This window comes from Scyliorhinus torazame, chromosome 15 (assembly GCF_047496885.1).
Source record: "Scyliorhinus torazame isolate Kashiwa2021f chromosome 15, sScyTor2.1, whole genome shotgun sequence".
NCBI lineage: Eukaryota > Metazoa > Chordata > Chondrichthyes > Carcharhiniformes > Scyliorhinidae > Scyliorhinus > Scyliorhinus torazame.
In genome coordinates, this window is record NC_092721.1 from 9,967,206 (window position 1) to 9,983,507 (window position 16,302).

Here is a 16,302-nt window from a genome sequence, read left to right on the forward strand (position 1 = left end):
CTGTGAATTTGACATACCTCAAATTAAATTGGAAAATGAGGATGTTCTTAAAAATTGGGATGAATTAAGTTACGTTCCAGAGGAAAAACAAACTGACCTGAAAGAGTTATTGATATCACATGGGCAAGTTTGTGGAGATAAATTGGGAAGTACTAAAACGGCTATACATGATGTAGATGTGGGAAATGCTGTTCCTATCAAACAACATCCATATAGACTTAACCCTTTAAAATTGGCACAGGTTAACAGAGAGATTGAGAGTATGCTGAAGAATGGCATAATTGAAGTGGGTTGCAGCCAATGGAACTCACCCATAGTGATGGTACCTAAACCAGACGGTACCCAACGGTTGTGTGTGGACTACAGAAAGGTGAATGCAGTTACAAGAACGGACTCTTATCCTATCCCACGTTTGGAGGATTGCATTGAGAAAGTGGGACAATCCGCTTGTATTTCCAAATTGGATTTACTGAAAGGTTACTGGCAAGTACCTTTATCTGAAAGGGCGAAGGAGATTTCAGCTTTTGTGACTCCAGATGGTATGTACCAGTTCAAAGTTATGCCATTTGGCATGAAAAACGCCCCAGCAACATTTCAACGGTTAACTAATACAGTCGTTTCAGGATTACCCAATTGTGCGGTATACATCGACGATCTGGTAGTTTTCAGCCAGACATGGAAAGAACATTTAAAACACCGTATGGAGTTTTTCGATCGACTTCAGGTGGCGGGTTTGGTGATGAACCTAGCCGAAAGTGAATTTGGAGAAGCCCGAATCACTTTCCTTGCGGAGTTTCCGTTATCCTCAAGACGAAGGGAAATAATGCGATTTCTTACCATGAATAGCTTTGATCGAACGATTGTGCAAAAGATTTGTGGCGTGATTACTCCACTGATGGACTTGCTGAAGAAACGTAAGAAATTTCAATGGACAGCGGTCTGTCAACAGGCATTTGACTGCCTGAAAGCTGTGATCACCAATGCTCCTGTATTGGAGAATTGCAAGGGACTCTGTGGTCAGATTGAACTAAATTATCTGATTCTAAAGAGAATTGCCGAGGAGTAGAGGAATGGGTGGATCGTGCAGAGACTTTGTTCATAGAGACTGTCAATCGAGAAGGATTTTGGTTGAAGGAAGAAGAACAAAGAAAAATGGACTGCATTATTATACCTGTTTGAGTGTGTTGTTTTCTTTAAATGAAAGTGTATATTTACTGTGTACATTTCTTAGTGGATGGTGCAAAAGTGAAAAATGAAACCATCTTGAAGTTGATGGTTTATTTATTTTTTCTTGGGATGTGTCATGTGAGAAGACTTTTAAGACATGGATGTTTAAGAAATGTACCTTTAAGAAAACAGTGATGTCAGAGAGTGGGTGGGGCTGAGGTCAGGACAGCCATTTTGCAGTTCAGTTTTTCAGGTTTTTAGTTTCAGTTTAACAAAGCAGTGGGTGTGTGTCTGTGTGTGTCCAGAGAGCTGCAGGGAAAAAACAAGGTGCTGGAGCTGAAATCAACCAAGCTAATATATCTCTGCCATTCTACAGAAAAAATATATATCCTTTAACCTGATGTGATACTGTTTAAAGGTGTTAAGACTCTTGGAAGTTTGAAGGAACATTTTAAGGAATTATTTACTGTTGCAATATTTTCTGAGTTATCTTTGAAGTAAGGGGTGTTAAGAGATCCAATGTTTATTTAAGATGTTAAGTTGAGTTCACGGAATAAACAGTGTTTAGTGTTTAAAAACCCACGTGTCCATAATTGTAATCCCACACATAGGGAACAAGCCGTGTGCTCGGAAAAGCAACCAATCCATTAAAGGGAGAGGTTGGTTGAACTCCATGATACATTTTGGGGTTCTGAAAACGCCTCGCCCACAACAATCCAGTTCACCACATTGCCCTGTATCCCATGGGCATTTACTTTTTTGACGAAAATGCCATGTGGACCTTGTCAAACGCCTTGCTAAAATCCATGAGCACAACATCCACTGCACTACCTTTATCAACCCTTCTTGCAACTTAAAATCATAGAATCCCTACAATGCAGGAGGCAGCCACTCGGCCCATCAAGTCTACACCGGCCCAAAATTGCCCTTAGTGTTGGGTGGGGTTACTGGGTTATGAGGATAGGGTGGAGGTGTTGACCTCGGGTAGGGTGCTCCTTCCAAGAGCCGGTGCAGACTCGATGGGCTGAATGGCCTCCTTCTGCACTGTAAATTCTATGATTCTATGATTCTATGACCCTCTGAATGAGCACCCCACCAAGGCTCACTCCCCCACCCCATCCCTGCAATCCTTTAACCCCACCTAACCTTTTGGACATTATGGGCAATTTAGCATGGCCAATCCACCTAACCCGCACATCTTTGGGCTGTGGGAGGAAACCGGAGCACCTGGAGCAAACCCACACAGACACAAGGAGAACGTACAAACACCACACAGACAGTGACCCGAGGCTGGAATTAAACCCGGGTCCCTGGCGCTGTGAGGCGGCAATGCTAACATCTGTGCCACCGTGCCGCTCTTCAAATGCCTCACGAAAATCCACGTACACAACATTCACTGAACTACCTTCATCAACCCTTCTTGCAACTTGGAATCATAGAACCTCTACAGTGCAGAAGTACAGTCCTCAAATAATTCAATCCAATTCGTGAGGCAAGACCTTCCTTTAACAAATCCATGCTGACTCTCCCCGACTAGTCCATGCCTTTCTATGTGACAGTTAATCCGATCAGGATTTATTCTACTAATTTGCCCGCCACCGACGTAAGACTAACTAATCTATAATTCTTTGGAATTTCCTTCGATCCCTTTTTAAACAATGGAACCATGTTTTCATTTCTCTGGAATTAGCAGTCTAATAATGACCATGAAACCATTGTCGATTGTCGTAAAAGCCCATCTGGTTCACTAATGTCCTTTAGGGAAGGAAATCTGCCGTCCTTACCTGGTCTGGCCTACATGTGACTCCAGATCCACAGCAATGTGGTTAACTCTTAAATAGATAGATAGATACAGGTATCTATCCTGTACCAACTGAGGAATGGAAAATCATCCTCATAACATCTGCTATCTCCTCCCTGACCTCCTTCAGTAGCCTTAGAAACAAGCCACCTGACCCTGGCTACTTATCAACTTTCAAGGATTCCAAACGTTTGAATACTTCCTCTTTCTTTATGATTATCCCATCCAGGGCAGCACGGTGGCGCAGTGGGTTAGCACTGTGGCCTTACGGCGCCAAAGCCCCAAGTTCAATCCCAGCTCTGGGTCACTGTCTATGTGGAGTTTGCACATTCTCCCCGTGTTTGCGTGGGTTTCGCCCCCACAACCCAAAAATTGCAAGCTAGGTGGATTGGCCACCCTAAATTGCCCCTTATGCAAACTCCACACGGACAGTGACCCAGGGCCGGAGTTTGAACCAGGTCCTCAGCGCTGCAGTCCCAGTGCTAACCACTGCGCCACATGCCAGCTCCTCTTTGAATAAACCTAAGAGATATACATGAATGCTTGTGTACGAGATCGGAGGTAAAAGGGCTTTGTTTCAGTTTTAGAACAAGAAAATAAATATAGTACAAATCAATTTAGGAAAATCCTTCCTAAAGCCACACTGTAGCCTCTCTACACCTACCAAACACCGAGTTATTGAGTCCGTTGCCAAACCCTGCTTGCCCTGCGCTCGCTGATCCATACTGGTTGCCAATCCAGCAACATCTCAATTTTAAATTCCTCAGCCCTGTGTTCAAATTTCCCCCCCGGCCTCACCTTTTCCTACTTCTGCGACCTCTTCAGCCATACAATCCGCTAAGAACCTTGCACTCCTCCATTTCTGGCCTCTTATACATAGCCCAATTTTAATCGCACCACCATCGATTCCTCTGGCTAGAGGAATTCCTGCAGGTCCTGCATGTGACTTTTTGCCTCCACGGTCCCATCTCCCACACTCTCGCCACTGGTCGCCCAGCCCTGCCTTCACATACCGACTGAACAAAGAACTGGGAGCAGCACGGTGGCGCAGTGGTTAGCACTGCAGTCTCACGCCGCCGAGGTCCCAGGTGTGATCTCGGCTCCGGATCACTGTCCGAGTGGAGTTTGCACATTCTCCCCGTATTTGCGTGGGTTTCGCCCCCACAACACAAAGGTGTGCAGGGTAGGTGGATTGGCCACGCTAAATTGCTCCTTAATGGGAAGAAATGAATTGGGGTACTCTAAATTTTTTAAAAACAAAGAACCGATTGGATGATTCTTGGTCGCCACACAAACACCTGGTCCCACATCCATCTCCAATCTGTTTATAACGAATAAATGAAAACATTCAAAGAGAATTTTGACACCCCTATGTATTTTCTACCCCCTGGATTACCCACAGGAGCATCCTGGAGCTTAATGTTTAATTTCTGGAAGCTACATGACAACAATTCAGGTGGGTGAATAGCCCTGTGCGACATTTATCTTTGTAACTGAGGAAGATTATAGATTTGATCCCAGGTCTGTGCTTAAGGTTGACATTTTAAAAAATAAACTTAGAGTACCCAATTCTATTTTTTTTCCAATTCAGGGGCAATTTAACGCGGGCAATCTACATCTTTGGGTTGTGGGGGTGAGACGCACGCAAACACGGTGAGTGGAGGCATGGATGTGAGGGGAGTGCGTAGAGGAGCCGGAAGCAGCAAGGTTGGGGGAGGAAAGGTGAGAGCTAGAGCAATGGGAATATTTTCTCACACAAGTTGGTTTTTAATGGAATGAGCTCCAAAGAGGCCCTGCATCTACTAGGCACAGCCCTAAAATAATCATGTAGAAAGTAATGTAACTGCTGGGGATGAGCCAAGTCCCCAAATGACAGGTCACGGCAGTACGGCTAACGTACAGCTCCACCGCAACTTCCAGATTTCAGCATGAGTGAGATCGCTGGAAGTTACAGTGCCATTGTGAATGTGGGACCGCAAAATCTGGGCAACGTGTCGTGATCGTCTCTGTACCACACCCAGGTTATGTAGGCAATGAAAACGACCTGATCTGGCCATCGCCAATCAATTACCGATAAGGCTTAACAAGAGTTGCAGGCTTCAGGGAGAAAGATGTGCATTTATACGGCATCTTTCATGACTCCAGGCCATCCCAAGTGGATCAAATCCTGGGAAGTACTTCAGAAGTGCAGCCAATGTTTAACGTAGGGAAACACCGATTTGCCTATAGCAAGGTTCCCACGAACAGCAAGAGGATGAATGTCTAGGTAATCTGTTTTAGTGATGTTCATTGCATGCTAGGTATTGGCCCCAGGACATGGGGGAGAACATCACTGCTCTTCGCCAAATAAGGCTGGAAACTATTCAATCACCTGAGGGGGCAGACCTGGCCTAGATTTAACGTCTCATTCAAAAGCCAGGCCAACGTTAGTGCAGTACTCCCTCAGCCCAGGTTCTGTGCTCAAGTCTCCATGTGTGAGGCTTGAACACACAACCTTCCGACTCAGAGGCAGGTGCGCTCTCCACCAAGCCACAGCTCAGAATAAAAAAAGAAACTAACACAACGGTGTGAAAACCGCATAATCGTTCAACTTCAAAATACCACTAATATATCTCAGCATTATTGCTGAAAAACAGCTAGGAATTAGTTAGCAGCTAAGCCACGTGGAGACAGCATGGTGGAACAGCATACTCATAGCACCAACAGCAGCAGGAGATAGAACCTCTCACCATGGTACTGGGTTCCCAGTCTTGGGTGCATTGATGTGAGAAAGCCCCAAGCAAAGGTCAGACTGAAATTAATTAACAATCGCACCCACCCTGCTTCGGTGCATTCGTAGCAACCAGCTAAAAGTGTCACAGGAGATGAAGGAATGGAAGCAGATCGGCCACAGGACAAGAGCTTTTAATCAAAAGCAGAGGCATTTCTAGGTTGTTACATTCAGTAACCCTTTAAAAAAAAAGGTTTGCATTCATATACTGCCTTTCAAGGCCCCCGGACTTCCCAATGCATTTGCAATCAAGAAGCGCTTCTGAAATGTCGCCACTGTTGCAATGTAGGAAACACGGCTGCTAATTTGCGCACAGCAAGAACCCACACACGGCAATAAGCAAAAACAAGAGCCAGTTTGGGCTGAACGCAGACTGATGTCCAACCTGGAACAGTCGAGATCCCTCCACAAAGTGGGTAGATACTAAACACTCGACTTATACAGCAAATGAAACATTACTATTCAAAACACGCACACTCTAAGCAGCGCGCCCTCCCAACTTCATGCTAGTTTCCCCGCTGGAAACCATTCATTTGGCAGGCCTCAACAAGGTGCCCATCAAGGTGAATATCTCCTGCAATTACAATGGGGCACACAGGGACCGAGAAGCCCAGGCGCTTCCAACAATGTCCCGGAGAAGCATACTTCTTAGAGTGCACAGTTTATTTTACGCCTCTCACCTTTTAAGCAAAAAAAGGTTGCATGTAGCGACACCAGTAACCTTGGCCAGAATGGAGATCATTGGCTCATTCCTATGTCAATCAAGGGCAGCATGGTGGCGCAGTGGTTAGCATTGCTGCCTCACGGCACCAAGGCCCCAGGTTCGATCCCAGCTCCGGGTCAGTGTGTGTGTGGAGTTTACACATTCTCTGTGTCTGCATGGGTTTCGACACCACAACCCAAAGATGAGCAAAGTAGGTGGATTGGCCACGCGAAAATGCCCCTTAATTGGAAAAAATGAATTGGGTATTCTAAATTTAAAAAGAAATCCTCCATCAATCAGATGTGGAGGGATATTGCCATAAATTACTGGAATTAAATTTTCAGCGTGCAATTTGTATTGAGTAACTATCCTCCACTCACTGCATTCTGTTTGAGAAGTAGTCCTACATTAATTAGGAATTTCTGCTGCACTTTGGTTTGCTGTACTGCGCAGAGGCTCTTTGCAAAGAGGCTGTCTGAATCTCTTTAAGATCCACTTTTTAAAAGGTTATTCATGCTGGGGTTCAAACCCAAGTGGCAGAATTCTTGATGACACAACCAGGTGGCCATCCAAGTGAACCTCCGAAAATGATTTTGGCCGGCTGTTTAACTGTGAAGGGATTCACAACCTAGCCCATTTCGAAAATAAATATAATATATATATATATATATATATATTTTTTTTTGTCATTGTCCAAGAGGCTGTTTGAAGCCTTTATTTGTCGAGGTTGTAACAGATGGACCGTTCGACATGTCTTCAAATACAAGAACTAAATTAGACAAATACAATTTTTTTCGGGGGGGGGGGGTTGTGATCGCTGTGAAGCTCCCCTGCATCTCGGCAAGCCTTGTCTGACCTGTCACAGACATCAGAAGGGAGGGGGGAAATGGGGCCGTGGTCTAGATCTTGCCGGCAAACATAGAACATAGAAAATACAGCACAGAACAGGCCCTTCGGCCCACGATGTTGTGCCGAAACTTTGTCCTAGATTAATCATAGATTATCATTGAATTTACAAAGGTCCCAGCTTCGCGCTGCTCATCCCAGCGATTAATCCAAGACATTGGGCAGATGGACTTGTAGACCTTGTGGGACCAGTTACAGAGCACGACATCTTTGCCAGTTGTTGAAAGGGCTTTCTGACATCGATAGAAATCCAGGTAATTCTGATAACAGTTACCCGTCTGGTTTGTGTTGGGGTAGCGCACGCCAAACGGCGGCGTCTTGTACTTCTGGATTCGTTCCTGGACTGTGGCCATGTTAGCGTCGGGCTCTCTCTGCTCCCGCTGCCCGCCTGCCTCCGAATCTCGAAAATATATTTGACAGCCAAGCAGCTGCATTTCCCAGCCGTGGTCAGTAGTTTGTTATCAGGGTTGAAAACTCAACAATGCTTTTCTCCCCATTAACACCCCCCACCCCCCCCAACCACCACCACCACAAGAGGTGCCACCCCAACTTAGATTCCAGGTTTAAGGCAGCGCGGTTCAGCACCCAGAGGCTCGGAGAACAAGCTGTGACGTTGGCCAAAGCCGTCAGTTAATCCTCGGCTGACACAGTTGAAGCCCTTGTGAATTCTAAGAAGAACTTCTATTTCTTAGAAACGAACACTCAGCTTCAAGTCCAGAAAAGCTCCTTTGCTGATGGCACATGGGCTTGAGGAAACAGATTTAAGGTTTTGTGCAAGGGCTACAGGGGTAAATGAAGAACAACTTTATCATGCAGCATGTGGTATAAAGCTCGCTCGCTGTTTCGCTGTGTGCAGAGATGCTCAATATTTACGGAAGGAAATTGGATGGGCACTTTTGAGGGGAACAAATCGGCAGGGCTTTTTAAAAATAAATTTGGAGTACCCAATATTTTCCAATTAAGGGGCAATTTAGCGCGGCCAATCCAACTACCCTGCACATCTTTGGGTCGTGGGTGCGAAACCCACGCAAACACGGGGAGAATGTGCAAACTCTACACGGACAGTGACCCAGAGCCGGGATCGAACCTGGGACCTTGGCGCCGTGAGGCAGCAGGGGCAACCCACTGCGCCACCGTGCTGCCCTCAAATCCGCAGGGCTATGACAATAGAGTGGGAATCAGCACTGATCAGGTTGCTGCAGAGAGCTTGCATGGACTCAATGGGCCGAATGGCTTCTTTCAATGCTGTAAATATGACTATGGCGCGATAGGATCAGTGAGCTACAAAGATGTGGTATGATCCGGACCTTACGGATTCTGAAGTTAACACCAACCAATGTTTATTCACTCAAAGACCATTTTCACAAGAGAAATCAATTTGTAATGTCAATGTTACTTCTCCGGTTCCTCTTCTGCAGTTCACAGTGGCAATTCCAAGGCTACTAGCAATGCTTCTGCTGCAGAGCACGAGGTGAAAGCCAGCAGATTCTCTCCCCTTTCTCGTCAACCTGCCAAATCATTGACCATTCAAGGGGGGAGCAAGGCAGGGGAATTGGGGGGGGGGGGGGGAAAGAGACTGACCTCCACCCCAACAGGACCTGCCTGCGAGCAATCAGCGAGGCGAAGGCTCAAACATCTCCACCGCTCCGGTCTTAAACTCCGACAAGTCCGACACCCCAAATAAGGCCCCCAGAGACTGCCCCACGTGCAGGATCGCCGACTTGGTGCTGAAAAACAACCTCCAAAATCTCTCCAACTTCGGGCAGGACCGGGTGAACATATGTACATGATTGGCCGGACCCCTCCCACACCGCTCACAGGTGTCCTCCACCCTCTCAAACAACCCGTGCACTCTGTATACAACCTTCAGCTGTAACAACCCCAGCCTCGCACACGAGGCGGAGGCATTCACCCTCAGCAGCATCTCACAACGCAGTCCTTCCTCCAGCACCATCCCCAAATCTTCCTCCCACTTAAACTCCCACCCCTCCAACGACGCCATGTCCTTCTCCAAAATCCTTGCATAAATCGCCGAGATGATCCCCCACCGACAACACCCCGTCCAACTGCGAGGAGGGTGGTGCCAGCGGAAAAGTCCCACACCTGCATATACCTCAAGGCCTCCCCCACGGAATCCAAACTCCTCCGTCAACTCCTCCAAACCCGCAAACCTCCCTTCTCGAAATAAGTCTTTCATTTCCTTTTTTTTGTTTAAATTTAGAGTAACCAATTCTTATTTTTTCCAATGAAGGGGCAATTTAGCATTGTCAATTCACCTACCCTGCACATCTTTGGGTTGTGGGCGTTAGCCTTCATTTCCATAACCACCCCCCCGCCGCACCTCCCATCCCGAAACCTAGCATCCAGCCTCGCTGGCTCAAACCCATGATTCCCTCGGTTTGGCATCAGCTTTGACCCTAATCTAAAGTCCTGCCGAAATTGCCTTCATATGTTCAACGTGGTCATCACCAGCAGACTCCCCGAATATTTCCCTGGGGCAAACGGGAGCAGCACCATTACCAGTGCCCACAAGCCCAACCCCCTACAAAAGCCTGCTTCCACCTTCACCCACAAAGCCACCGGCTCCCTCCTCCAGCCCTTCACTTTCTCAGCGTTCGCCGCCCAATAGTAATACGACAGGTTTAGAAGGGCCAGGACCCCCCTGACTGCTGCCCTCTCTGACGGACTGTCTTCTGAATCCTTGCTACCTTTCCTGCCCAGACAAACAACAAATTTCCACCCCCGTAAAAAACACTTTCGGCAAAAAGACCACCAGGCACCGAAATAAAAATAAAAACCATGGCAAGATATTCATCTTTACCGTCTGTGCCTGGTCTGCCAATGAGAGGGGAAGGCTGCCCCATCTCAGCAAATCTACCTTGGCCCTGCCCACCAGGCTCATGAAATACAATTTACAAGCACTGTGACTACGGCGCTGAGGACACGGGTTTGAATCCCGGCCCTGGATCACTGTCCGTGTGGAGTTTGCACAGTCTCCTCGTGTCTGCGTGGGTTTCACCCCCACAACCCAAAGATGTACAGGATGGGTTGATTGGCCACGCTAAATTGCCCCTTAAGTGCAGTGAATCACAGAGAAGAACAAAGCTCTTCATGATTGCAATCTGCTGGAAGAAATTTTCTAGAACCAATATATATTTAGTTCTAAATCAATGTGTTTTATGACTGACAAACAATTCAACTATCAGTTTCCTAAGTCAATACAAATGAAAATCTTGCAGCCACTATAAAGTATTTGTCCACAAACATGCTGCAGCATGAGTCTACAGATCTTAGTCTGGAGGATCAAGAAAATAAATTGTATGGGACACCCTCCAGCTCAATAAAACATAGTTGATATAATCTGTACATGATGCACCCTCCAAAAACTATTACTACATTGATGTGGTGACCTGGATCCCACTACTTAGGTCAGAAAGCAATGTTTCTGTGTGGTCCACACCATGTTAACCCACTATCCCACTGAATTCCCACGCAGCCCACATTTGCTGGAGCCACAAATCGTACTCACATGCACAATCAGTATCCCGCACAGTAAAGTCAAAATGCTCGCTGTCCAGGCTGGTTTCAACGATCCAAAGCCTGCTCCCAATCACGAGCATTTTAATCCGCTACACTGACGACCACCAACAGCAATGGAGAATACACAGGTGTGAACCTGCCCTGCGAGGGGCCACAATGGACAATGCTTAATACCAGGCTCACAGAGCTGTGGCAGGATGTACTATGCTGAGCAATAGAATTTAGTCTCATTTTCACCATGCCCCAAATTGTAAACTTTTTAAAAATATAAATTTAGAGTACCCAATTCCTTTCTTTCCAATTAAGGGGTAATTTAGCATGGCCAATTTACCTACCCTGCTCATCTTTTTGGGTTGTGGGGGTGAGACCCACGCAGACACGGAGAGAGTGTGCAAACTCCACACGGGCAGTGACCCGGGGCCGGGATCGAACCCGGGTCCTCAATGCCGTGATGCAGCAGTGCTAATCACTGCCCTCCAAGTTGTAAACTCTATCTCCACTTTGCTCACTTACAAAGGTACTGAATGAAGGGGCGGCAGTTCCTCAATGGGCAAGAGGAAATGTCTGAGGGTGCGGTACACTGCAGTTTGCTCTCGGAGTCTAGACAACGGTGCTAGAACACAATGGTGCTAGACCACAATGGTGCTAGAACACAATGGTGCAGGTTTGGGAATAAGTTAGCTATCTGCCCTGGTGACAAGAGAATAAAGTAAAGAATGAAATGACCCATTCTCAACGCATCACGTGTTCAATTCATATCACAAGAGATTTGTTATTTCCTAAAAAATTTCAATTTATATAGGTGTTTTCGCTTGGTGACCGGCTCTTTTACTGAGTTGGTCACCAAGAGACTGAGTCCGATTCGGCAATTTACACTGATCATTAGTTCAATAACAGGTGAACTGCAATTTGAAATTCTGACAATCCCTCTGGACTGACAGAGAGGTTTCAAGACATGGTTGAAAGAAGGGCAGCACGGTGGCGCAGTGGTTAGCACTGCTGCCTCACGGCGCCGGGGTCCCAGGTTTGATCCCAGCTCTGGGTCACTACCGTGTGGAGTTTGCACATTCTCCCCATGTCTGCGTGGGTTTCACCCCCACAACCCAAAGATGTGCAGGGTAGGTGGATTGGCCACGCTAAATTGCCCCTTAATTGAAAACAAATAAATTGGGTACTCCAAATTTATTTATTTTTAAAGAGATGGTTGAAAGATCGTTCGATCTACAAGCTCAAAGGATACAAATCTTGAGAAAGCACAATGGGCGGCACGGTAGAGCAGTGGTTAGCACTGTTGCTTCACAGCACCAGGGAGCCGAGTCCGATTCCCGGTTTGGGTCACTATCTGTGCGGGGTCTGCACGTTCTACCTGTGTCTGCGTGGGTTTCCTCCGGGTGCTCCGGTATCTTCTCACACGTCCCGAAAGACGTGCTTGTTAGGTGAACTGGACATTCCGAATTCTCCCTCTGTACCCAAACAGGCGCCGGAGTGTGGCGACTGGGGGCTTTTCACAGTCACTTCATTCGGGCCGGAAAGTGGAGCTGAGTCCACAAAAGATCTGCCATGATCTCATTGAATGGCGGAGCAGGCTCGAGGGGCCAGATGGCCTACTCCAGCTCCTAGTTCTTATGTTCTTATTGCAGTGTTAATGTAAGCCTACTTGCGACACTAAAAGATTATCCTACTTAATAGCCCGTTGTTCCATCTCCAAAATTATCTTGTGCGTTTGGACTCAATACACTCCTGAACATTACAGAATAAAGCAATAAAAGCAACACCAGATTTTACCCTGAATAACTATGGTGTGGTTGCTGCTACAATGAGAGTAGCACTGGCTGAAACTAGGCTTCTGCATTCACAACAGAAGTACAGTAACGCAGAGTTTTTACTGGATGTAAAACTTTGAGTGACTTGGGAATTTGACACCAAAAACTTGGTCAAAACGATAGGTTTTAATGAGTGTCTTTTGAAAGAGCGGGATCGAGAGGGAGTGATTTGGGGGTGGAATTCCACAACTAACGGCCCCTCCAGGCAGCCGAAGGCATGGCCGCCATTATTGAAGTGATTGAAATCTGTGATGTGCAAGAGGAGATTGCAAAAATGGAAGAGCGCAGCCGGTTGTCAGTCTGGAGGATATTACCGAGATGGGGAAGGGGCGAGGCCATGGAGCAGATTCAAAACAAGGGTACTAAGAATTTTTAAATCAATGACCAGGAATCAGGGGTGAAGGGTGAACAGGGCTCGGGACGATTTAGGGTGCAACCCCAGCAGTGATTTGAGTCAGCTTCCAAAGAGGCCGGTCAGGAGGGTGCTGGAATAGTCATGAATTCAAAACATGTTAGCAGGGAAGAAGAATTGCAGTAACTAAGAGAGAGAGAGAGAGAGAGAGAGAGAGGCGTAAGAAGTGAACACATTTCTCACTGAAACCGGCAGCAATAAGATTTATTGCTTTAACCTGAAATGCTGATGCATTTTTTTCATTATAATTGCTAATATTTACAAATTATTAACTCTTGTCTGCGTGATGCTGTTTTAAGTTGTGTTCGAACTGCAGCCTGTACAAAAGCCAAGCATTCATTAAGTTTGCACGCGGTGAAGTAAGGCATATATACACCTGGAAGGTTAAAATGACATGGTGCATAAGCAGTTTCAGAGATGTCTAAATTAATTCATTCCTTGTCCAATTATCAGAGACATGTAATAACATGTCATAATCGTCATAATTCACATCATCCCAATAACTCACTCACTTAACACCACAGGTTTTCATATTAGTACTGAAATCCCAGATGAGCCACACTAATGCTAAATAATTCTTACCAACCTCCTATTATACCACAGACTGTGCAATTGAATACAGTGTCTCTGATGAGTCACAGCAAAGCTGACAAGCTCCTGCCAAAATCTCAGGTCAACAACTGCACACAAAAGGCAGCCCTGACAACCAAGCAAATTGTCATACCGTGATCAAAAATAATTATAATGCCAAAATAATTTTTTTTTTTTTTTTTTAAATCAGCAAAATTATTTAATGTAATATGCTGTACCAAAAATCCCCACAACCAACAGCTACCAAAATAGCCTGCCTGAATTATGGACTCCGCATCCAACCCCATCCCCAGCGCAAGGCTTAAAAAGATTTCTGTTAGGTAAACATCTGAAATCACTCGGAGGTCCTGAGTCACATACCCGTTATGGTACAGGGCTCTTTCCCAGTAGTAACCCCACATCAGTATAACATAGCTGCCATTTATGACAGCCACTCTCAACTGGAAATTTGCTGCATTAGCAATGTGCATCAGTATCATGTGGTGTCGTCATACAACCATATTTTGGTGATAAAAGCTCGGACTGCTATTAATGAATCATTGAGCTCAGGAGGAAGTCATTCGGCCCATCGGGCCTGTGCCAGCTCTTTGAAAGAGCTGTCCAATTAGTCTCTTTCCCCTGCCCTTTCCCCGTAGCCCTGCCATTTATATTTGCCTTTGTGGATTTATTTGATTCCCTTTTGAAAGTCACTATTAAATCTGCTTCCGCCGCCCCTTAGGCAGCACGATCTAAATAATCACAGCTCACTGCATAAAGAAAATGCATCCTTGACTCCTCGCTTGATCTTGGCAATTAATTTACAAACCAATGCCAGGTTTGCAAGCAGGAATTAATCAGATTTTCAAAATATACATATATAATGAGTTGCACATTGTTTATGTACTGAGCACAGTGGAATGCAATGGGTGCAAAATTATGACTTGGAGATGTTTTCAGTCATTTCACCAGAATGAAATGGGACATCACGAAAGATCTTGCACTGGTAACGCTGAGGCTGGTCTGAAAAGCATACTTGAATGGAGACAAATGGTTTCATTATGGAGCGATGTAGCGTAGTGATAATGTCACTGGGCTAGTAGTCCAGAGGCCCAGGCTTATGCTCTTGAGGACATAGGTTCAAATCCCACAGTGGCAGGTGGTGGAATTTACGTTTAATTAATAAACATAAAAGGGCAGCACGGTGGCGCAGTGGGTTAGCCCTGCTGCCTCACGGCGCCGAGGTCCCAGGTTCGATCCCGGCTCTGGGTCACTGTCCGTGTGGAGTTTGCACATTCTCCCCGGATCCAGACTGACAACAATGTGGTTGAGTCTTAACTGCCCCTGTGAAATGATAAAGCAAGTGATCAAACGAGTCACTCATTTTGAGGGCAATTAGGAATGGGCTACAAATGCTGGACCTGCCAGCGATGCCCACACCCCAATAAAGAACAAAAAATGTTCATCAAGGAACAGCATCTGAACTCTTTGGCATAGGATTCAGAAGATCAGCTAGTGCTACAAAGAAAGAGGACAAACTATGAACATTTTGCCCATTATTCTCCATTGATGACTGCCGTTAGAGAACAGTTTATATGAAGTTGGACATTACGTCAACCAGAGTCATTCATCAATCTTTCAATACATAGTACTTACAGTGAAGAAACAGACCAATCAGAATAATAAATATCTTTATTGTTGTCATGAGTAGGCTTACATTAACACTGCAATGAAGTTACTGTGAAAATCCCCCAGTCGCCACATTCTGGCGCCTGTTCGGATACACTGAAGGAGAATTCAGAATGTCCAATTCACCGAACAAGCACGTCTTTCGGGACTTGTGGGAGGAAACCCACGCAGACATGGGGAGAACGTGCAGACTCCGCACAGACAGTGACCCAAGCAGAGAATCAAACCGGAAACCCTGGCACTGTGAAGCAACAGTGCTAACCACTGTGCTACTGTGCCAATCAACCAGTGTTTATGCTCCACATGAGTCTCTCCCCCCACCTTATTTCATCTCACCCTATGTCCTTCTGTTCCTTTCTCCCTGATGTTTCCCAGCTTCCCGTTAAATTAATCTATGTTATTCACCTCAACTACTCCTTGAGGGGGCAGCACGGTGACGCAGTGGGTTAGCCCTGCAGCCTCACAGCGCCGAGGTCCCAGGTTCGATCCTGGCTCTGGGTCACTGTCTGTGTGGAGTTTGCATATTCCCCCCGTGTTTGCGTGGGTTTCGCCCCCACAACCCAGAGATGTGCAGGGTAGGTGGATTGGACACGCTAAATTGCCCCTTAATTGGAAAAAATGAATTGGGTATTCTAAATTTCGAGAAAAAAACCCAACTCTTGAGGTAATAAGTTCCACATTCTGGCGAAAGATGTTTTCCCCAAATTCCTTACTGGACTTATTAGCGGCTATTTATGCTCCGAAGTGGAAATATCTTCTCCATGTCTGGCTTATCAAACCCTTTTGGAATTATCTACGTTTATGAAGTCGCCTCTCAACCTTCTATTTTCTATAGAAAGCAGACCCAATGTATTCAGTCTTGATATTTATAACCACTTGTTCAGGCATCAATCCTTTGAAATCCTTTTTTCATCTCAATATGTT

The 16,302-nt window shown here is 45.9% G+C and overlaps 1 protein-coding gene and 1 pseudogene across 3 annotated transcripts in view; both read right to left on the reverse strand.

Moving 5' to 3' along the window:
* pcca (propionyl-CoA carboxylase subunit alpha) overlaps positions 1 to 16,302 on the reverse strand; it is a 451,487-nt gene that overhangs the window by 331,096 nt on the left and 104,089 nt on the right. The window lies entirely within an intron of this gene.
* On the reverse strand, positions 7,431 to 7,730 carry LOC140391692 (cytochrome c oxidase subunit 6B1 pseudogene; annotated as a pseudogene).